This window comes from Mirounga angustirostris, unplaced genomic scaffold, assembly GCF_029215605.1.
Source record: "Mirounga angustirostris isolate CCGP_5_RB_7025 unplaced genomic scaffold, mMirAng1.0.hap1 SCAF_12, whole genome shotgun sequence".
Classification (NCBI taxonomy): domain Eukaryota; kingdom Metazoa; phylum Chordata; class Mammalia; order Carnivora; family Phocidae; genus Mirounga; species Mirounga angustirostris.
In genome coordinates, this window is record NW_026991720.1 from 17371783 (window position 1) to 17394703 (window position 22921).

Sequence of the window (22921 nt, forward strand, 5' to 3'; positions counted from 1 at the left end):
TGCCACGACAGCAAATAAACGAAATGTCCATTTCCCGCAGCTGGGTGGTTATGTGAATGCAAGAAAGAAAAGCCTTGGTCCCGTGGTCCCTTCTTTCCTCTCATCTAGATAACACCAGCCATCTTTAAGGCTCAGCCTTCATTTGCCTAGGGAAGATGATATAAAACCCTGGGAAGGTATCTGTCCCTACTCCAAAAATTTACTCCACCCACAGGCTGCCCTCTGGGATTTCACTCATGGATAGCCTTGATCATTTGGACTGGAATCCCCTTGACAGCCATCCTTCTGACAGCCCACTGCATCTTTGGGCAGTTCTGATTCAAAGAACAGCCATCTTGGGGCGCCTAGCTGTCTCAGTCGGTAGAGCATGTGACTTTTGATCTTGGGGTCATGAGTTCAAGCCCCACACTGGGTGCAGACCTTACTTTATAACAAAACAAAACAAAACCTCCATGTACGTTTCACCCAGTGGTCCTAGTTTCACCCTTGGCAATATGATGTTGAACAAATCTACCCCCTTCCTAGAAGACATCCCTCATGAGAGTAGAGGAAAGCTCTCCAGGCCTTGCTGAACCTCCTCTTTACTCCTTACTAATCCAGATGTATCCCATTATGTCCATGTGTTTCTTCAAGCTAGGAGTCCAAAACTATATGTGAAAACTCCAAGAGAAATCTGATGCCCATGGAGTCACATTGGAATATATACGCATCCTCATGCTTCATTTTGTGTTCACATTAACCCAGCTTTCTTGGGGAAGTCACATCATACCCTTATTTTTTTCTTACAATTTGCATAGGATAGCCCAACTAAATATATCATTCCCCTAAAAAGCAATGCTTCTAAAATGCAAACATCTCGGGAAGAGTTTGCAAAGAACTCTGTAGAGAGAAACATATTATGAATTGATTCCTCAGATCTATTTCCTCTGTGGGAAGTCTGACAATCGGGCACCAAGAGAATACTCAATTTGAGGGAAGAAGAGGTAAATTTATGAGAACTGAGGAAGCCAGGCCTGGGGCGGGGGGGTGTCACAGCGGCTGAATGAAGGGTAGGGGAGAGAGGATGCAAAAAGAGGAGGTGGGACTGGGTCAAGGACCAAGTCCAACTGTTTTATAGTTTTTCCAGGGTTTAAAATTGCCGAAAACAGCAAGCCTGCTCTTCCCCCTTTCCTTCCAGCGAATTCTCTAAGAACAAAAATTCTGTCAGTCAGCCTTCTCACATGGGGAAGGGATCATTCCCATCACTGTGCTCAGCAATTTCAAGTTCTTCACCCTCCTCTGGAAGGTTCTAGTCCACCCCACTTTCCTTTTAAGGCTTTTTATAATGATCTCTAGTTTTCTCCTAATCAATATATTCATAAATGACCGCATGGCTCTTTAGCCAAGAAGTGATTGTGGCAGGGGTGGGGGTCATGGGACAAACCCAACAAACCACCCAAAGAACAGCTGTGATATCACGGTCAGAGTGTTATGGAAATAAAAGAACATCTGAGTCATCAAACAGCTGGATTCCCATTTTACACCAACACCTAGGAACAGAGTGCGGGGTGGGGGGGGATGACTGCAGAGAGCTGGCAACCAATCACTGCAGAGTCAGGGAGGGAGGGAGGGAAGAAAGGAGTATCTCTTGAATACCTTCAGACACAGGGTGGGGGTTTCACCCATATTTAACACACCCACGCCAACCTTGTGGAGTATGCATTACAATGTCCACGTCACAGGTGAACTCACAGAGGTTAAGCTCGCAGACCTTGCCCAAGGCCACATGGCTCGTGGATGGATGACTAAGATCTGGGCCACGCAAAGTCCATCATATTTCCACCTGCCTACACAGCCCCCTGGAACTCAAGAGAAGTGCATCTGAAACCATGTGTTCCACTTGATCCTTGGTTGTCAAACTTGAATGCTACATGCTGGAAACAGACACAACTATGTGATCCTGTAACACTGAGAAAGAACGATGTCCGAGGTCATAGGGGGCCCCAGTTCTGATTTCAGCCCATGAGGCAGAATCGCAAATGGCCGTGGAGGCTGTAACAGTTTGCCTCTGCTAAGAAGCCACCAGTGGGTGAGCAGAGGGAGGAGACCCACAGTTCTGTACGGATCGCGTCCAGGTGCATCTGCTTTATGTGGGCGCATCGGTACTATCATCTCTCACTTCAAAAGCAGGGATGTTACGTCAACAGACATTCACATTCACCAACAATACATCACTGTGGCTTAGTTTCCCAACCTGAGTCTCCTTTAGGCCCATAAAAAAGATGCAACTTTGCCATCTCTGCCTGGGAGGGTCACGCTGGGAGTTGGTGGTAATGTGGAAAGAGAAACACTAGGAGCTGGAGTGAACTGTGGTTGAAGGGATGCCATGATCTGTAGATGGGGGATGAAGAAAGGCAAAGGAGTGGCTGACAGCCTCCCCCAGGATGATCTGCTTAAGTACTGATTCATAGTGGATCGTGGAATAATTAGTAACTATGAAGTAGTAGCCAGTTGATTCCAAATGCTCTGCTCACAAGAAAAAAAAAAAAAAAGCAATTCAGTAAGGCCACTGAATCTCTAATTTCTAGGGCAAAATTAAACAGCACATCTGTCTCCATGTGATTCTTTCTTACTAGAAATCACAAAAGATCTCAAACAGTGTGCACACATTTGATGTACTCCCTAGCTCACCCCACAGTAGGTAAAATATGTTAAAAAAAAAAAAAAAGAAATGCTAAAAGTCATAGTTGGACTCAAAAATAAAATAAACATCCCTGTGGAGCAGCTGCAAAGCAAAGTGATCAGGACTAGAGACAGGATACAGGCTACTGAGCCCCAAAGCAGGCAGGGGCAACAACGGTTTGGTCACCCTGAAGGAAGGTGTGTTAGTCTCCTCGGGCTTCCATAACACAATACCATAGACCAGGTGGCCTGAACAACAGACACTTATTTTCTTACAGTTCTAGATGCTGAAGGTCCCACATCAAGGTCCAATGGCTTCAGTTTCTGGAGAGAGGTCTCTTCTTGACTTATGGATGCTCACCTTCTCAGGATGTCCTCATATAGCCTCTCCTCTATGCACAAGCGTGCACGCACATATGTACACAGAAGGAGGTAAGGAGGGAGGGAGTTCTCCCCTGTCCCTTCATATAAGGGCCCCACCCTCACCACCTCATTTAACCTACTTCCTTAGAGGCCCCATCTCCAAATACAGCCATGGTTGGGGTTAAACTTCAACATAGGAATTTGGAAAGGAGCACCAACTTTCAGTCTATAACAAGGGAATTAGCCTCAGATTGACTATTAGAGGCCGCCGTTGGGAGGCGACAGGGGGAGAGGGAAGATGAGCATTTCTTGCCTCATGGAAACCAGCTGAGAAGTAGGCTGTAGACCTGAGAGGAGCCTCCTGATCAGGAGTTAAGATACTGATCTGTATCTTCCCAGCATTTCCATGGAGCAGGAACGCCAAAATACCATCACGAAACTTGATCCTGGGCTAAAAGCCTGAGAGGCCAAATGGAAGCATCTTCAAAAATCATAAAACTCTAGATATGAAGACAGAGAAAAGAGACATGAATCTCCACTGAAGGTGACCCTACTGGCATCTTTAGTGAATATTTATATTTGATTTGTTGCCACCACTGCTGCTTCTACCTTCTTGAAATGGGTACTTAGCTTATTGATTTTCAGCCTTCTTTTTAAATATGTGCATGTAAATGTGCTGTAAGTTTCCCCTTAAGCAAGACTGAAACTGCATCCACAAGTTTTCATCTGCCATAGTTTCATTATGATTCAGTTCAAAATATCTTAACATTTTTATTGTGACTTTTTTTTGATGCATAAGTGATTTATGAGAGTATTACTAAATTTCCAAATATAAAGGATTTTGAGTCTTTTGTTGGTGGTGATTTTTAGCTTAATTACACTGGATTAGAAAGCACATTCTTCATGATCTCAATATTCTTAAATGTGCTGAGATTTTTTTAAGCCCTGTGATAAAGTTTTAACAAACAACAGCTCATATGTTTGAAACTTAAAATGTACTCTTAAATCATGCTCAGATTAAAGAGATAATCATCAATGAAACTGCAAAATATTTTGACCTGAACCACAATGAAACTGATGCATATTTAAATTTCTGGGTGCAGTTTAGATTATAGTTAGCAATTTAGAGCCTTAAACAATGTCTTCAAAATTAAAAATAAAGAAAAAGATTGAAAAGAAAAAATTCAACTCAAGGAACTAGAAAAAGAATGCCAGGATAAGATTTTAAGAAGTAGAAGAAAATACAACAAACACAAACAGATACATATAGTAAAGTTTGCTGCAGGATTCTCTATAAAAGCCAAAAAAAAAAAAAAAGTAACTTTTAATTACCAGACACCAGATTCAGAATTGACAGCTGAAAACGGTTTCCCTTTAGTTATATAAATTGTGGTATGCCCATTCACTGGAATATTATGCAGCCATTATACATGTATCTATGACTCTATTTATTGACCTGGGAAAATGCCCAAAACACATCATTAAGTAGACAAGGTTGGAAAGCAGCAAATACTGTATTCACTAAGTTTCTTCAGGATGTAAAGAATTGCTTCTGGCTGGACTAGGAGAGACAGAAGGAGAAAAAGAAAGGGAGGGAGGGAGGGCATGGCTTCACATGTTGGAAAATTTCATGGGATTAAAGAATAAAACAACTAAGAATGAGGAAAGGGCTGAAACCAGCATAGTTTCATGGATCTCAGTAGAAAAAAAAAAATTCCAAAGAACATTTTTTGAGTTGGTGTAGATTAGTCTAGGTTGGATCTGATGTCTACACCAAAGCCAAGCAGCTTTGGTTTATCAAATAATGAAACCCTGATTATTAAGATGGCCCCAGAGTAAGAAAAATTATTGTGCGTGTACCCAAGATGTGTCTATCACCAGTAGAATCCCTTTTTTCTAATATAATATGTGTGGGTATGTGTGTATGTGTGTATCAGATGGTAATGGGATAGCAAGTGATGGTCACTCCCTTCTATACTTTTCGATGTACCTCAATGAGTATGTTCACTCCCTTCTATACTTTTCGATGTACCTCAATGAATATGTATTACTTTTATATTTTTTTTAAAAATGCAATTTTCTGTTTGAGAAAGAAAAACTCACTTCAGAATATGCTAGCATATTTGATGAGATTCTGGACAGACCTGACAGCCAGAGGGTACAAAGCTTTCATCAAATAGTCCTAAGAAAGCAAAGTGACCACCAGCTCCATCTTCCTCTCAGCTGTCTGCCCACCTCCGCTTCCCTGTCACTCACCCAAATCTGTTCTCTGATTCGAGAACAAAAAAGAAAAGGTTATTAGCCTGTAGGATATAGGGCAAATGCAAGGACAATAGACCCAAATCATCCCAACAGAAGGAAACAGTTTTCAGCTGTCAATTCTGAGATCATCATCTGGTAATTTCATGCTCTGCAAAATCTGGAGTCTTTGATGGAGCCTGCATCTTTTTCTGCTATTGATTCACAGAGGATGGGCTTTGGTTGCTCTTTCCTCCCTTTTTCCTTTATATGTACACATTGCAGGAGGAAAAAAAAATGCAGGTATTCTTTTAAAATCTTTTCAGCCCCTCTTGTGTCTCCAGCACTGCCTGTCTGGGCATTTTCATGCACATATCACAAATGAATATTCATTTGACAAACACTGACCAACATCTCCTCAAGACAAAACAGCTCAGGCTTTGGCATCAGCATTCCCTGGGTTTGAATTTTGGCTTTTTTTTTCTTTTACTATTTGCATGTCTGAAAGATATCATAGGGCTGCCATAAGCCTTTGTTTCCTAACCTGTGGAAGGATTTTGTGAGGAGTAACTGAGGCAGATGAGCATCCTAGCTTCTAACCCACACTTGTCTATAGCACCCTCTAGACTATCCAGTTAAGGGAAAGAATTACAGCTTCTTCATCTTTGTTTGCCAAGACCCAGGACAGTGCCCACAGAAACAAGGACTACCACTTGTTGAGCTATTATACTAGGCACTACACTAAACATATACCCTTACCAATCCTTTTACTTGTCTGTGCCCCAAACTGTACCCCAACCATGTTTTAGCAATCTCCTATACCTTTTGTGTTCCTAGAATGGCGCCAGGTGCTTTAGCAGGACTCCCATAATTATTTGTAGAATTAATGCATGTAGCCAACCAGCAACACACCCTTATATTTAATCAACATCTCTCCTCATATCAAAGGTCTCTTCCCGACAGACACAAAGGCGGCGAGAAGTCACATGTTAATGTTGATGTTGAACCATTGAACTGAGGCACAAAGATATTAAGTGGCTCATCCACCATCAGTCAATGGTATAATGTCTTTCTACGTTCCCATATCCATTCCCTACTCAGTCTCCAAGTAAGAAAAGAACAGAAAGTCCCTGGGTGTGAGACAAGGAGATAGCTCCCATGCCTGAGGATGAGCATAAGAACAAAGGAGGCCATTCACCAACCTTCACAGAACATAGAGCTTCAAGGTGAGAAAAGAAACCTTCCAAAATGGGGGTGGAAATCACTACTCAGGAACCCCATATTTAACCTAAAAAGTCAAAAAGTGAATTGCCCTGTTGGCGAGAAATCCCAAGAAGTGAATGGTGAGCACCTGTCTGGGGTCTCCCAAATGTATCCGTCTTCAAAGGCACCTTCTGCTCCCAGAGGGTGACCACCATGGGCATCAGTGAACACTTGCGCTTTCCTCTCAGGTACAACAAATAGAACTGATTTGTTTCTCAGATGAGCCTGTTTCTATAATTCCAGAACGTGCTCAGACTGCCCAAGGGTGTTGTGTCAAAATGCAGGTCCTGTTTGATTCCAGAGCAGAGGCTGCTCTTCTTTTTACCAAGTATAAAAACAAAACAAAAAATAAAGATGGCAGAAAGTGATCAAAATCTTGTTGGCTCCTTTGATGGAAGAAAAACTCACTTGAAAAGTAAGAAAACCAAGGGGACGATGTAGAAGTAAGTGCTGCCAATTAAATTTAGGATCAAGAGTGCCAGCAGATACACTTCCTGCTCAGAACCATGAGCATCCCATCAGAACAGAACTGGGTCACAGATTGCACCCCAATCCTGATGGCTCCTTCACTGATCTACACCAGTAACGCAAGGCAACAGGTAAGTTTGTGTTACCTGGACTCACACTGGAAAAACAACCCAACATATCATCTTCCCAAATAAGGGCAAAACATAAATAACGGGCCAGCAAAGCAGACCCTCCATGGTTCTGGCAAAGAGCTCCGTGGCTCCATTTGGTGCCATGTATGAAGCACTGGGCATTAAGAATTGTGTTCCAGGGCTGGGATGAGGTTGCAACAAGTCCTGAAAAGTTCAGGACTTCAGGTAAATAATATTCAAATGCAATATTTTTTTTAAAATTAATGCAAAAGCTGCTGTAGAAAACAGTTGGAAGCTTCCTCAAAAAATTAAATATAGAATTACCACATGATCCAGCAATTCCACTTCTGGGGATGTACCCAAAGAGAACTGAAAGAGAGACTTGAATCCCCACATCCATCACAGCCTTATTCACATTAGCCAGGAAGCAGAAACAACCCAAATATCCATATGTTGTATACCTACAATGGAATATTATTCAGCCTTTAAAAAGAAGGAAATTCTGACACATGCTACAACATAGATGGACCTAGGGGCACCTCGGTGTCTCAGTTGGTTAAGCGTCCAACTCTTAGTTTTGGCTCAGGTCATGATCTCAGTATTGTGAGATCAAGTCCTGAAGTCAGGCTTGCTGAGTGTGGAGCCTGCTTAAGATTCTCTCTCTCCCTCTCCCTCTGCCCCTCTCCTGCCCCCACTCACACACTTTCTCTCTTTCTCCAAAAAACGAAACAAAACAAATAAGCAAAAAAACATGGATGGATCTTAAGGACATTCCGCTAAGTGAAATAGGCCAGTCGCAAAAAGACAAATACTGTCTGATTGATTCCACTTACAGGAGAAGCCGAGAGCAGTCAAATTCATAGAAACACACAGTAGAATGGCAGTTGCCAGGGGCTGGGGGAGGGGTGGATGGAGAGTTAGTGTTTCTTGGGGACAGACTTTCAGTTGGGAAAGAGGAAAGGACTTCTGGAAATGGATGGTGGTGATGGATGTCTAACAGTGTGAACACTCTTAATGCCTCTCAACGGTGCACTTGAAAATAGTTAAAATGATAACTTTTGTGTTATACATACTTTACCACAATAAAAAATGGGAAAAATGGAAAAAGCTTCATGATGAACAAAATGCAAACATTTTAAATAAAGATGGGATCAGTACTACTGATTTTTCCTTTTGCCTGAGGCTCCAATATGGCTCCATGTGGCTCGTATCCAGGTCAGTATCCTGTTCACTACAGATTATTTTTGAATTGTGATTTTTGCAAATATTGCCTTGAAACATTGCTTGCCTTGATTTCTGAGATCTGGGGCTCCCCCATTAAATTCTGTGACCCAGGAAAGTGCCTCCCTCTCCTTCCCTGCTTCTCCCTGGGCCCTGTATCTTTCCATTGCTTTCCCTTGACATCCAAGACCTCTGCATTTCCATTTAGACTCCAGCCTCTCTCCGTTGTGTCTGGAGAAAGAGAAGGGACCCATAAGCTGGTGCCTCTGGATCATCAAAGTCATGTTTTCGTCTGTCAACCTTCCTGATGCTCCCTGGGCTCATCACGGACTATAATTTGCGTTTATTCACACGCCAGTTCCCCCTTGCCCTAATCCCGTCATCACCTGGAACCTGTCAGCCCGTGACCCCGCAATACCTTTAGCAGAAGGCCCTGCGGAGCTCCTGTGCCAGCTGGTTTTCCTCTTCTGGAAGAATCAATTCCTCGTGATCCTCTGAGCTGTAATCTCATCAGGCTGGAATAACTTGACACTCCCATTCGACCGAAACCCAAGTCGTTTGTCTTCCAAACCTCAGAGCTGGAGTTGTTGGGAATTCCACCCACTGGCCTCCTCTTAGGGGACTGTGACCACTTCATCAGCTGCTTCTGCCTTGCCTCTGAGAGAGCAGGGGCTAGGAAAGACGAGAAAATTCCTGAGCAGCATGGCGTGAGGCTGCCAGCAAAGACTTCTGGGTGAGAGCACCTCCCATCCTTAGAGGGAGCCTGGCTCACACAGCCTGGCCTGGCAGCTGGGACAGAGCTCAGACAGGGTTCTACAAACTCCACAGGAGGCACAACTGTCCACAGCGATGCTGGATCTTGGGTGAATTCTTCTTCATAGCAACACATGTCAAGAAGCTGCACAACAGTCCATGGAGCACCAGGTGAAGGGTAAGGGAAGCTAGGGCCAAGGCCAACCCTGCCCCATAGCAGCTGTGTGACCTCAGGCCCTTTGGGCCTCAGTGGCTTGACTCCATGGTGGGGATAAAAATGGCCTGGACTATTTCAGAGGAGGCCCACACAATAAAATGAGTTCCTCATTGTGGAAGTGTTTGAAAACTCTCTAGTGCCAAACAAATATAATAGGTTATTTTGATAGTTATCTAACCAAAAGCAATGACGAAGCACTTTTCCAAATGAAACCCGAAACAAGGGATTGAGCCCTTGTGATACACCAGGCAACATGGGCCAGAGTTTTGAGAGGACTCATGCTGGGGCAGTGGAGACCCCAGGAAGCATGAGTAAGGCTCCAGCTCCTTGTCTTATACCCTTTTGCTTCATGGGACTGCAGACCAACTACGGGCTGAGTATGGAGAGATCTGAGCCATGGGGCAGGAGAAGCATCATGACCCAGAGCACCCTGGAGGAGCCTGGGGTGCTGTCCTGAGGACAGCCAAGAGAGCATGCAACGGAAACAACACGGATCCAGCATCTCTTCCAGACTCATCCCAAAGCCTGCAGAAGAGAAAGGGGTCCAAGAGCATCCCGCTTAGAGTAGAGGAGGTACAATAAATAGTGGTCCCATGGAGCCAAAGCTGACCAGAAAGTTCCCATGTACCTAGGCACGCCCCAGGTGACATGTGAGAGTATAGACATCTGCAGAGCATGCACCCAAGTGCCATGAACATTTTTCTTTTTTGGTTACTCAGCAATGAGTATCCTCCCTTGTTTATAGCATATCCCCCTCGTGCTTCTCTGTAGAAAGCAGAGCCAAATAGTTTTTTTCCTAGGCTCCCTTGCAGCTCAGCAAAGGCAAAAGGCTGGACTTCGAGTCTGGCCTTAGCACAACATGCAAAAGAGGCAGAGCATCCTTCCGGCAGCGTGGCAGTGGCCATGACAGCAGCTTGGCACTTCCAGGGGCAGGAATGTCCAGTGCCCTGGGCCAGCAGCAGAGGTGACATAAGTGGACATGCCCAGTGCTCAGGGATGGCAAAAGCAGGATCTTGGGTGAATGTGTCTCCATAGGAGCTTCTCCCCAGCTGTAGTCTGGAATGTGATTGGGGTTGTGGTCCTCGTTGATGACATGTCTCTTATTCATGCCTGCTTTCCAAACCTAGTTCTAGAACCTTCCCTAAAGGATTTTTGGCCTATCTAATTTCTGGTCAATAAACCTCTTTACTATTATATCAACAGAAATAGTATCTCTTGTTTACCTTGATGAGTTCCGGGTGGTACGCCAAGTAAAACAAGTATCACAGGCCAACACCCGCCAATCCCTGACACATGCTAGGAACACCCCCAGCAACCCACAGCTTCTCAGGGGCCCTGAAACCCAGGGCACTGGTGCAAGGAATGTGCCCCACTGCTCAACTCACATAGGGCAAGATGAAAACCTCCCTCAGATGAGGAACAAAATCACAAATATTTAGTTCATGTCAAAAGTTTAAAGAAATTTCAGATTTTTTGATCTTATGTTTCAGTGGGTTTTATCTTAATAAAAGAATTCTTCTCTGTAGTGACTCTGGCCAGAACCTGGATTAAGAGAACTTTCAGAAGTTAGAATGTATTCCTGGCACCACCTACCTTAGAATGAATAAATGAGGACTTGGCTTGCTAATTCAGGAGGGTTGCCAATTCCTGAGTTTGGAAAATGCCAAAATCTTATGGCCATTGCACAGAAAGAAGGTTCAGCAGAAGAGGCCTGGCTCCAGGCCAGCCACCTCCTCAGCACTAGGCCTAATCCTCAACTTAGTCATCACTGACACACAGAACTCCAGGTACGTACAGACTCCCCAGGCCCCAGCTTTACTCCTCAAGAAAGGAGGCAAATGGCATCTTCATCATCTCTTAGGCTCTCTGTACAGAATGTGGACCAAGGAAAATGGCATGATTTCTTTTGAGATAACAGCATAAAATCTAGTATAATCACAGAATTCTGAAGCTGGAGATGGTATGTACAGGTAAATACTTAACAACCAACTCTCCAAAAGGAAAAAAAAGGACAAATGGGTGAATGCATGTATAAGGATACTATAGATTTTGCTGATATAACATGCATTTACAATACACAATTTCTAGATTGTAATAAAATACCCAACTGAAGATTCCACAGTTAATTTTTGCTGAACCCTTGTATTCGTGGTCAAATTACGGTCATAATTCCACCAGGATTTGACAAATAGAATTGCATATCAGTCTGCTAAGTCTCTTCCCAATAAATGTATTGTTATTAAATAGGATGAGATCCACCGATACACTCACTTTTGTACAAATTATGTTCATTGAACTAATTCCTCTCTCCCCTTCAGCTCTGGTCATGTCAGACTTTTAAGTCTAATGTGCATTATTAATATTTTCTCCTTTACTTTAAGTCTAGAATATAATAAATCAAGCACGGATTTATAGCATTTGACCATTTCCTTGGTGTAAATACTCGCATCACGATCAATATCAAGCAACCAAGCGCTGTCACGAACCACTGAGTTGAGGAGGGATGGCCAGTAGCTCACCGTTATGTAGTATTTCCATGATACAGATACAATTGATGTAAAAAACTCAAAGACATAAATAAAATGTACTGTAATAATTAGACAGTGATGTGTTTTGAATATTTATTACCTTTGTTTTTAGTAAAGATGTGATTTTTAAATTTATATAATTCTCAATAATCGCTATAGTTAACAACCAGCTCCCTAAATTCCTAAGAACCTAATCAGCCTTCAAACACTGGTACAAGTGGACTCCAGCACACCCCTCGCTGGAGGAGACCTGAAGAGATCTACTTCTACATCTGTGTCTCCACATATACAAAATATCTGGAGAAGGGAGGTAGGGAAGGGGAATACTGGGATTAGGAAATCGAACTGCTCACAAGATGTCCTTTGCGTTCATAAGAAGTTCTGGATGTTAAAAGGGTAGAGTCTGAGTTCTGGTATGGTTGCCCTGGCATGACGCCTCCAGCGCCTCAATGCTTTTATGGATCTGACCTATTTTCACACCAAAAAAAAAAAAAAGTGCTGATTATTCTCCAGTTGCCAACTTTGGCTACTGGTTGCACAGACCTTGGTCTATCCCTGCAGACACACCCTTGGTTTTGACAGCATTTCCCGTAACTGGGCAGTTCCAGAAGAATGACACAGCTGGAGATGATTTGGAAGACAATTAAAGCTAACAAGCTGACCCAGCAAAAGCAGCGAAGAAGACAGGAAATGGCTCTGGCTAGAGGAGAGTTTTGCCGAGATCGCTGGGAAGAGACCATTTAGGAAGGAAAAATGGGAGGTCTGCTTTACCAACAAAAATTAGGATTTGCTTAACCACTCCTTGATAAAAATTAGGATTTGCTTAACCACGCCTTGACCTTGGCTGAAATGGAGGGTGTGCTTTTGGCGGTGCTGTGGGGACCCGGGCACTTTTCTGTCCTGTTGATAGAAGCATAAATCCGCACAGCCTGTATGGAAGTGTTTGACAGTGACTCTCAGGGTTTTAAGGGCACATTCTCTATGACCAGATACTCAAGGATTTGCATTGCAACACTGTTTGAATGAATAATGACACTGGATTAGAAACAAACTCAAAGTCTATTGACAGGTGGCTTGCTAAATGTATAAACGACAACAGATCCAGGTATAGGAATACTATACAACCACTAAAAAGAATAGGGCATCTTTTTATTACCTGTTGAATGATCAGAAATATGCCGTTAACTGAAAAAAAGGGGAGGAGCACTGGATGCTACCATTTGGATGCTTTAAATAATGTATTTATACACTTAAATGAGTATAAAACACCTTTGGAAGGATACGCAAAGAAACTGGGCACAGTTTGCCTCTGAAGAAGAGAATGGAGAGAGGCCAAGAGTGGAAAAAGACTTACCCTACAACATGTTTTAATTTTATATCATGGATGATCTCATTTTTTAAAATTATTTTTTAATTTTACTTCCAATGTAATTAACATAGCATTAGCCACAGATGTACAACATAGTGATTCAACAATTCTGTACATCACTCGGTGCTCATCGTGATAAATGTACTCTTAATCCCCACCACCTATTTCACCCATCCCCCCCTCAATTTTCTAATCAAATAAATAATAAAGTGTGTGGCTATTTTTAAAACAGCAATAGCAACTACACTTCGATGGGTCTTAACCACTGTCCTGAGCTCCCTTGAGTTTTTTTTTTTTTCAGTCACATTCTAAAGGGACCCCTCCCCTGCAGTCTGCCTGGACCCTCCTGGTCCGGGCCTAGGAAGTCCGTGTCCGGGGAAACTACAATGGTTGGTCACGCTGTTCCCCTCCCATATCCACGTGGTCCCTAAGGTGAGCTGACCACGGTGTCCACCCCAATGGGCTTCTTCTCCCTGTCTCCCGCCAGTTCTTCCCGATGGCCAAGTCCAGCCAGAAACCAGGGAGCAGGGAGCCATTGGTGGCAGTCCAAGCAGGTCAGCCTCCTGGGCCCTGTGTAGGGGGGAGGCTGGGGAGGAGGCCTGGAGGGGCCTGGCTTCTCCAAGAGTTCTTACTTTGATGACCTGGAACAAGGACAAGTAGGGACTAAAACATGGGTTCTAGTTTTAGTTTAAGATTTATTTAGTTTAAGATTTTATTTGAGAGAGAGAGAGAGAGCAGGGGGAGGGGCAGAGGGAGAGAGAGAAGCAGGTTCCCCACTGAGCAGGGAGCTCATCGCAGCCCAATCCCAAGACCCTGATCATGACCTGAGCAGAAGGCAGACACTTAACTGACTCAGCCACCCAGGTGCCCCTAGCTTCAAATCTTTCATGACCTTTGGTCACCTTCCAGGGTCTCAATGGTCTCATTCGTAAAATGAGGGGGAAAGCAGGCCCCCACAGTGGCCTTGGCTGCACACATCCCTGACCTCTCAGCCCCACATGCAGGCATGATGTGAGCACTCACTCATGGCCCATGCTCTCCCACAGAATAACCCAAACCTCTGGACTCTCCATGCAGACTGCCTTCACAGACAGGAACCGGAAGTTTCTACCCAGAAAAGCTACCCATTGTCCTTCAGGATCCAAAGGAAAGTTGCCTTCTCTCAAAGTAATATTTCTTAGTTCAAAATGTCAATCCACAGGCCCCAACCCCGGAGACTCTGATTCAGCGGGTCTAGGGTAGGAGTGCGAGAGTTCTCCTTGTACCATGCTTTGAAACCCACGGTCTTAACGAACAATACTGCATCATCGAGTAAGAATTGTCAAGTTCATTTCCCTTTCAGTGAAAACAAGCTATTATTCTGTAATGGTTATTTTTTAAAAACAACAATAAGAGCTTTGGGACAACCAATCCACTTAATGTTTTGCAGCATGGAAGTGCACACTAAATAGTAAAACTGCATTTCAAAACATGATCAAACATCAGCCTAATCAGCCAGGTGTTAGCTGCTCAATCACAAGCCTCAAAACACATAATCAAGTATCAGTAAGCAGGTGTTTTAAGTGAAGATTGAGATAAACAGTTGCCTTTGTGGGTATTTAGGAGGTTTTGCAACATTAAAATGGAGTACCTCACACTCAAGCCAGCAGACGTCAGAAGCTTCACGGCTGAATAAATCCAGGCAATAATTAGCACTGGAGATTTTCACTGGATTGCAATCAAAAGCTCTGAGCCTTATTGAGGAAATCTGTGTCCTTCCTTTATTTCCACTACCTGTAAGGAATTGCCCTTGAGGGTGGTGATGCTTTTAAAAAAAATCATGAGGACACATTTCACTTTGTTCAGACTGAAGATTTTGATCCCGTTGAGAGAAAATTGTGTGCAGATCACATACACACATTCAGGGCCACCATGCCAAGGACCCATCCCACCTGTTTCTTCAATGTGACAAGTTTAAGCCAGGGAGGTCGGAAGAAATAGCAAAATTTCTCTTTAGAAATTAATTTTTGTTTTCACACACATTCCAAATGGCTTCCCAGTGGCCCTCTAACTAGTCCAACATAGCCTCACAAAAATCACTGGAGACAATTTCAAGTGACCATCCTCAGTTGAAGTGCCATTTTAAAAACCAGTGTTAACAAGACCAGCTTGTCATGTAAGCATAGTAGTTTGTCCCTGGGTTTGTTTTTTTTGTTTTTTGTTTTTTTTAGGAAATGCCAAGCAGGAGTGCCTGCTTAAAACAGGAACAAACTATTCCTACTCTTTTCTGGTAAAAGTAAACTTTGTCTATGCATGGCCTCAACAGGAACACCATTGTGTCATTTTCTAATGGTCTTCATTTGGCCATATATTTTTTTAAGATTTTATTTATTTATTTGAGAGCAAGAGAGTGAGAGAGAGAGACCACAAGCAGAGGGGAGGAGTAGAGGGAGAAGCAGACTCCCTGTTGAGCAAGTAGCCCGACGTGGGGCTCGATCCCAGGACCCGGAGACCATGACCAGAGCTGAAGGCAGATGCTTAACTGACTGAGTCACTAGGCATCCCTGAGAGGATTTCTTAAGCTTCGTTTTCTATTTCTTTTCTCTCTTCCCCGGCCTTGAGTTGCCACCAAAATAATAATTTCAGTTCTTATAATTTTATCTCCTACAGTTGAAGGAGCGGTGGCTCCACATTTGGTCATACATGACACCAACTTATAGTCCCAATCATCCTTACCATTCAGCAGAGATAAAGGTGTGTAAGTTATCAGAAAGTTTCATTGTCAATCCTGGACATCAACACACTCCTCTGAAACAAAATCAAGAGAGTTTTATCAGGGCTTTTGAGCCTGTGGATTCTGAGTCTGAATAAGCCCAAAGAACTTCATTCTTCCCTCCCACCAGTTCCCAAAACCTGTCAGTAATTGCTGACCACATTAGCACTGGTCTTTCATATCCTCTTCCTCTTTCAAGCTGTAGGAGTCAGGGGGTGCTGGTTAGTGAGTAGTCGGGGCTTCTGTGACTCAGGACATTCAATCCTGAACTTTGAGTCTATTTGCAAAGATAAAAGGTTTCCTCTCTAAACCAGGGAGTCTGGCTATCTTTGGGCTTTTCTGGTGCTCCTTTGTCCTGTGATCCGTACTCTTTGGTATACGTACTCTCTCATCTCTCCTCTCCCAACAGCGCCAGCCAGGGGAGTATTAACCTCCACTTACCCATAGGCAAGAGGAGCTCTTCCGCCCTGTCAGCAGCCTGAGCCAGGGCAGAAGGTGCTGTAAGTTTAAGCTGGACTGGAAATTCCCTCAGAAGTCCTGAGGGAATCATACAAATGATTCAGACCAGTTCAATCATGATTTTTCCTCTTCTCTGTCCTTCAATAAACCTCTGGCCTCCTGTTTCATGGAGAAACTAGAAATCATTGAATGGAAGTTCCATTAATTCCTTGCCCGTCTCCTCTCATCTAAGAACTGCCCTCTCCTGTCCCTCCTGTCTCCTTTCCCCCTAGACCGATTCCCCACCAAGGCTTTGGACCCCAACTCTGTCAGCCGCTCTCCTTGTCTTCAGCTTCTCCCTCTGTTTCAGCGTGGGCTCATCACCATATGTATATAACAAAGTGTTAAATTAGAAGTTGGGACTGAAGCACCGGGATAGAATAAAGATTATTATTCCAAAGGCCGCGTTAGATCATATGTGAAATCTCAAAGCCGGATAACCAAGATCCATGATTTTGACTTTTAAATTCCCTCACTCACATGGAGGATAAAAAGAGTCAGAGGAGGAGGGATTGCAAGGATTTTAGAGCAGAGCCAGTAGAAAGCTATAGTTCTCATCCTCCAAGGACAGAAGGATGAAGGGGATGTTCTGCCTTCTCCTCATGCCCAGTGAGAGAGCTTTAACAGAACCCGTTGGAGAAATTAATGTGTGTCCCCCAGAGTTGGGGGGCTGGAGGGACCGGGACCTAGCTCATGCCTGAGAAAGTCAGACCAGCCTGTGGCAGCAGGCAGAAGCCCGGATCTAAGGCGGAAGTTGGCTCCTGGAGACCAAATGAAGAATCCGGCTCAGGAAAAGGCCACCTATAAAAGAGGACCCTAGAAGTAAGAGGCAGAGCAGGAGCTGGGTGGGCAGGTGGGGTTTGACAGTGAGCCAGGTGGAAGGGCCAGCAAAAGCGTTGCCACTAGAAGGCCCTACCAGGTGAGAGGCTCAAGGAACCCATGGAAATGCCCAGTGAGCCTCTACGATACACCTGCTGACCCAGAGAGGGCAAAGCCTTCTCACCTCTTGTCCTCCCAGCTCTGGCCCTGACTCCCTCATTAGCATTTGGTTACCAGCTCGGAGCAGACATTCTAAATTAACTAACATGATTCAGAACCTTCTTTTATGTAAGAGGAACCAGAGAAATGCCCGATGCCTGACACAGATTTAAAGGGACAGGAGAAGGGGCGCCTGAGTGGTTCAGTTGGTTAAGCTGCCAACTTTTGATCTCAGCTCAGGTCTCAATCTCGGGGTCGTGAGTTCAAGCCCCATACTGGACTCCACAGTGGACATGGAGCCAACTTAAAAAAAAAAAAAAGGACAGTGGAAGACAAAAATAAGACTGCTTTCAGGAAAACTCAGCCTGCGTGCTGATATTTCACACATACAGACAGACACCTTAGAAGAGAAAGCACAAACCTCCCCTTGACTCTACATCAACTTCTAGCTTTGCCAAATCTTTTCCCTCCCCCTCCCCCGAGGTTATTCAAGGAAAGTTGCCCTCCCCCTGCCTCTGCTTCATCACGTCCACAGCCATTCTGCTTCTGCCCTTTTATTTCTGCTCAGAAACATCTCTTGGAAAAGGTCACCATTGATATCTTTTTATTTTTTCTTATTTTCTCAAAATAAATTTTTTTTATTGTAAAAGCAAATATGCATATTACAGAAAAATCAGAAACTTTAAGTACCTAAAATGAGCATTCAAAAATAAAATCTGGGGCACCAGGGTGTCTCAGTCAGTTAAGAATCTGACTTCAGCTCAGGTCATGATCTTGGGGTCCTGGGATCAAGCTCTATGTCAGATCCCACATCAGGTTCCTCAGGGAGCCTGCTTCAACTTCTCCCTCTGCCCCTCCCCCTGCTTGTGCTCACTCCTTAATAAAATCCTAAAAAATAAAAAAAAAATTTAAGTAAATAAAATCCATAAACCCATCCACACCAGGTCAACCACTGTTAGCGGGTTGATGCAGATCCTAGACTACTCTGTGCATGTGTAGATACACACACACACACACACACACACACACATAAACCGTCCGAGTTGTTTCGAGTGTTTCATTATTACAGCCATGCTGATTTAAAGGAGCTTGAATGCATATATAGACATACATCCCACTTAAAATACATATATATGTACATGCACAAGTTTGATATGTATTTTTGTAAGTATTTAGCAGGTTCAAATAGAAGTCTCACAAACAAGCAAAAACAGGATTATGGGAGATGCAAATAATTTACACAGGTACATTCCTTACCCAGAACTATCTTTTTACATAGTGAGCTTATAAAATAGTATCGTCTACAGCTATATTTCCTTCACTCAGTCTTTTGCTGTTTTATCTTTGCATATCTTATGTAAATCAAAACTGTTTTATTCTTTCTGCTGCTTCTGTGTTTTCCAAAGATTTAGAAAGACATTGGCTTTTATTAAAGAAAGAACTCTGTGAAAAGTTGTCACGTCCATTTACATGTCAGAAAACAGTGGGAGGTAAAGGATGTGTTTTTAACACTTTATCCAATAGTAAGACATCATTTCATTTCTTTTTCAATTATATACATTGGGATGATAAGATAGGAAAAGACAATGGTGAACATTCTGGGCAGATTATTTTTTTTAAAGGTGCACTTTTATTTTGTTTTTTTTTTAAGTACACTCTATCCCCCAGTGTGGGGCTCCAACTCATGACCCCAAGATCAAGAGTCGCATGCTCTACTGACTAAGACAGCCAGGTGCTTCACAGGCAGATGATTCTGACATAGGAAATATCTTTTACACTTATACTCATGTGAAGTCTACTTCTGTCAATATGTCAATATATAATTTATATTACCATTTATGTATTTATATACACATACCACTTTGTTGTTTATACACATACCACTGTTAAAAATAAATAATAAAAATTTAAAAACTGCATCTAAAAATCTCACTCCCTGGAAAAGACAACACTGAAGAATATTGTGTCTTTCAGAACCTTTCCTAAACAAATATAGATGTAAACCACCCCCTTTATTTAGAGAAAGAGAGAGAGAGCATGCGCACACATGCGAGTGAGTGGGGGGGGGCAGGCAGAGGAAGAGGGAGAGAGACCATCTCAAGCAGACTCCATGCTGAGTGTGGAGCCTGATGTGGGTCTTGATCTCACAACCCTGAGATCATAACCTGAGCTGAAATCAAGAGTCGGACACTCAACTGACTGAGCCACCCAGGCGCCCCACCATAACCCATTTTATTTAGTTATTTTTACAAAATGAGAGATCATGCAGACTGTCCTACAACTTGCTTCTTTTACTTAACAATGCCATGAATGATTTTTCAAATCAAGACAGACTGACCTCCTGCCTTTTAACAGTTGTATATTTTTCGTTGCATGTTATAGCCCACAATTTATTTAAGCATGTCCTTGTGGAGAAACATTTATTTCAAAGAATTTATTTTCACTGATAGTACAGCTCTGCACATCTTGTACCTTTATCTCCAAACAGTTGTCTAATCATTCATGTAGGCTAAGTAGTCAAAGGTGAACTTGGTTGGTCAGAAAATAAGCACATTCAAATTTCAATGGTACCATATTATACTCTAGAAAGATTGCACCAATTTACTCTCCCTTGCCCTCTTCAAAAATGGGTATTATCGATTTTTCTTTTGCCGATCTGACAGGTATAAATGAACACATTGTTTCCATTAGCATTTTTTTTCATAGTCAGGGAGACTGTACTTCTCATCCTTGATTGGCTGTCTTATTTCTTCCAGGAATTGCTTATTCCTGTCTTTGACCATCTTTCTGCTGGGTTATTTGTCTTTTCTAGCAATCTATAAAATCTCTTCAGCTAATAGAGATATTAACTCTATCATGCTGATTGCAAATAATTTTTCCCAGTTCTTCTCTTTGGTTTGTCTATGGGTTTCCCCCCTACAAGAAGTGTAACTTTTCCTACAGTCAAGTATATCCATCTTTTCCTCCTGGTTTCTGATTTCAACATCATGTTATGCAAGGTCTCTCTACTGTTCTAATAGTCACCCATGTTTTTCTTCTAGTATTTCTAGAATTTCACTTCCATACTTGTTACATCATAGAGTATATGTTTTGGTATAAACGGTGGAATTAGAATCCAACAGTATCATACTCTGCATATTTTGACATCCTTTTTTCACTTAGTGCATTGTGATCATATTTCCATGTTCACAGATTTATTCTGTAATATCATTCTATACTGGTTCCCTAACTTATTTAGTCTTATTTAATTGGATAATTAGGATGTTTGCAATTATTTAAAACAGCTGTGTGATAAACATGATGGATGCTAAGCCCTTACCCATCACCTAATGGTCCCCTTAGTATGCAAGTCAAACTCTTTAGATCTTCTCTAAATAAAGCTTGCCCTGCCTTTGTATCATAGTGAACTGTACTCCCACCCATCCTATTGCTCAAACCAAAATCTTAGTAGTGACTTTTGTTTCCTCACTTTCTCTCAACCTTCAAACCCAATCCATCAGAAAAATTCCACCAACTCTACTTAATTGTCCAACTGTCCCCTGTTCTCCTCCTCACCTGGATGACTGTCTCTGTATGCAGCTACAGTGTCATTTTAGAATGTAAATCATATCAAGTCACTTCCCTGCTTACATCCCTCTAATGGTTTCCCATTGTGTTGGAAAGTAAAACATAAACCCCTTACCAAGCCCTGGAAGGCCTCGGCCAGGTTGCCTCTCGGACTCAGGTCCCACCACCCACCCCCGGACACTGACCTTTCTGCCTTTTATTTTTCTTTTTTCTTTTTTTTGAGTAAGCTCCACACCCAGTTTGAAGCCCAACACAGGGCTTGAACTCATGACCCTGAGATCAAAACCTAAGGTCAAGAGTCAGACGCCTAACTGACTGGGCCACCCAGGCCGCCCGCCCTTCTGCTCTTTAAATGGACCAGACTTGTTCCTGATTTGAGGCAGGGTTTCTTACTCTTGGCACTGGTGACATTTGGAACCAGGTAATTCTTTGTTGCAGGGACTGTCCTGTGCATGGCAGGGTGTTTACCAGCATCCCTGGCCTCTAGCCCCCCAACAGACGTCGGTCGCACTCCCCATCCCTCCTGATTTGTGACAACCAAAAACGTCTCCAGACACTGCCAATTGTCCCCTGGAGGGCACAGTTACCCGCACTTGAGAATCTCTGACTTAGGGCCTTTGTATAAGCTCTTCCGTCTACCTGGAACAGTCTGCCCCCTGGATCTTTATGCAAATGTTTCTTCTCATTCAGGATTCCAATCACAAGTCACCTCCTCAGAAAGGCCTTTCCTGTCCATCCAATCTGCATAAGCTCCCGCCCATCACCAGTTGCCACTGTACCTGTCCCTCTGTTTGGTTTTTTAATAGCTCTTACCACTGAAAAAGCCTCACCCAGTTATTGGTTTATTTGTCTGTTGTTTGTCCCTCTTAATAGACTATAAGCCTCGGGCCAAGAGCAGGGTCTTATGTGATAAGCAACATTCGGGGAATATTTGTTGATTGAAAAAAAAAAAGTAAATTCCCAAAAGTGGACACCAAAGTTCTCTTTGTTGCTAAATCCAGTAGGTACTTTAAGGTTCGTCTATGAATTCTCTCCAACATTGGACATTCCTGATGCCCTGCTCTTTAAGTCATCACTTCCCTTGGTTTCCATGACCCTGTGCTGCCCTAGGTGACCCTCGTCTCTTGGACTCTTCTTTCCGGTTTCCTTCAAGAGCTCCTCTTCCTCAGCCCATCCCCGAGATACTGCTCCTCAGGGAGTTCCATCCTGGGCCACCTTCTCTTCCATTTCCTTATCATCTAGCAAGGAGACTTCAGCACTCAAGTGCATACCTCATCAGTTACTGTCTATTTACTCATGACTCCCAAATTCCTACCTCTACCCTATGTGCATGCGGCCACTGGGACATCCCACAGGCCCCTCAATATTCCCCAAAGTCAGCATTTCTACCAATCCCAAGCCCCCCAACTCAACAATCCCCACCACTGGACACAGCTTAGCCTGCTGCCCCTGAAGCTCTAGTTTCTGCAGTGAAATTATTCTGCTGGATTGCTGCAGTGCCCTCGAATGGTCTCCAGACCACCAGCCCTGGTCCCAGGCAACACATTCTCCTTGCTTTGCTGCTTGAGACGCTCAATGGCTTCCCATTGCCCTAAGCCTAAGATACAATTCCTTCCTATACCTTTTTTTTTTTTTAAGATTTTATTTATTTGAGAGAGAGAGAGTGAGCGAGAGATAGAGAGCATGAGCAAGGGGAGCGGCAGAGGGAGAGGGAGAAGTAGACTGCCTGCTGAGCAGAGAGCCCAACATGGGACTCAATCCCAGGACCCTAGGATCACGACCTGAGCTGAAGGCAGATGCTTAACCAACTGAGCCACCCAGGTGCCCCCTTCCCATTCAAGAGCCTTTGTAAACTGGCTGTTCATTACCCCAACCACCTAAACCATGCTCTCCCTTCACCTCCAGGGCTACAGA

At 43.4% G+C, this 22921-nt stretch overlaps 1 long non-coding RNA gene across 1 annotated transcript in view; it reads right to left on the bottom strand.

Moving 5' to 3' along the window:
• LOC135362057 (uncharacterized) overlaps positions 1-22921 on the bottom strand; it is a 161989-nt gene that overhangs the window by 57997 nt on the left and 81071 nt on the right. Inside the window, exon 3 of the long non-coding RNA XR_010406352.1 lies at positions 8764-9017. This is a non-coding gene — a long non-coding RNA (uncharacterized LOC135362057). The remainder of the gene's footprint in view (positions 1-8763; positions 9018-22921) is intronic.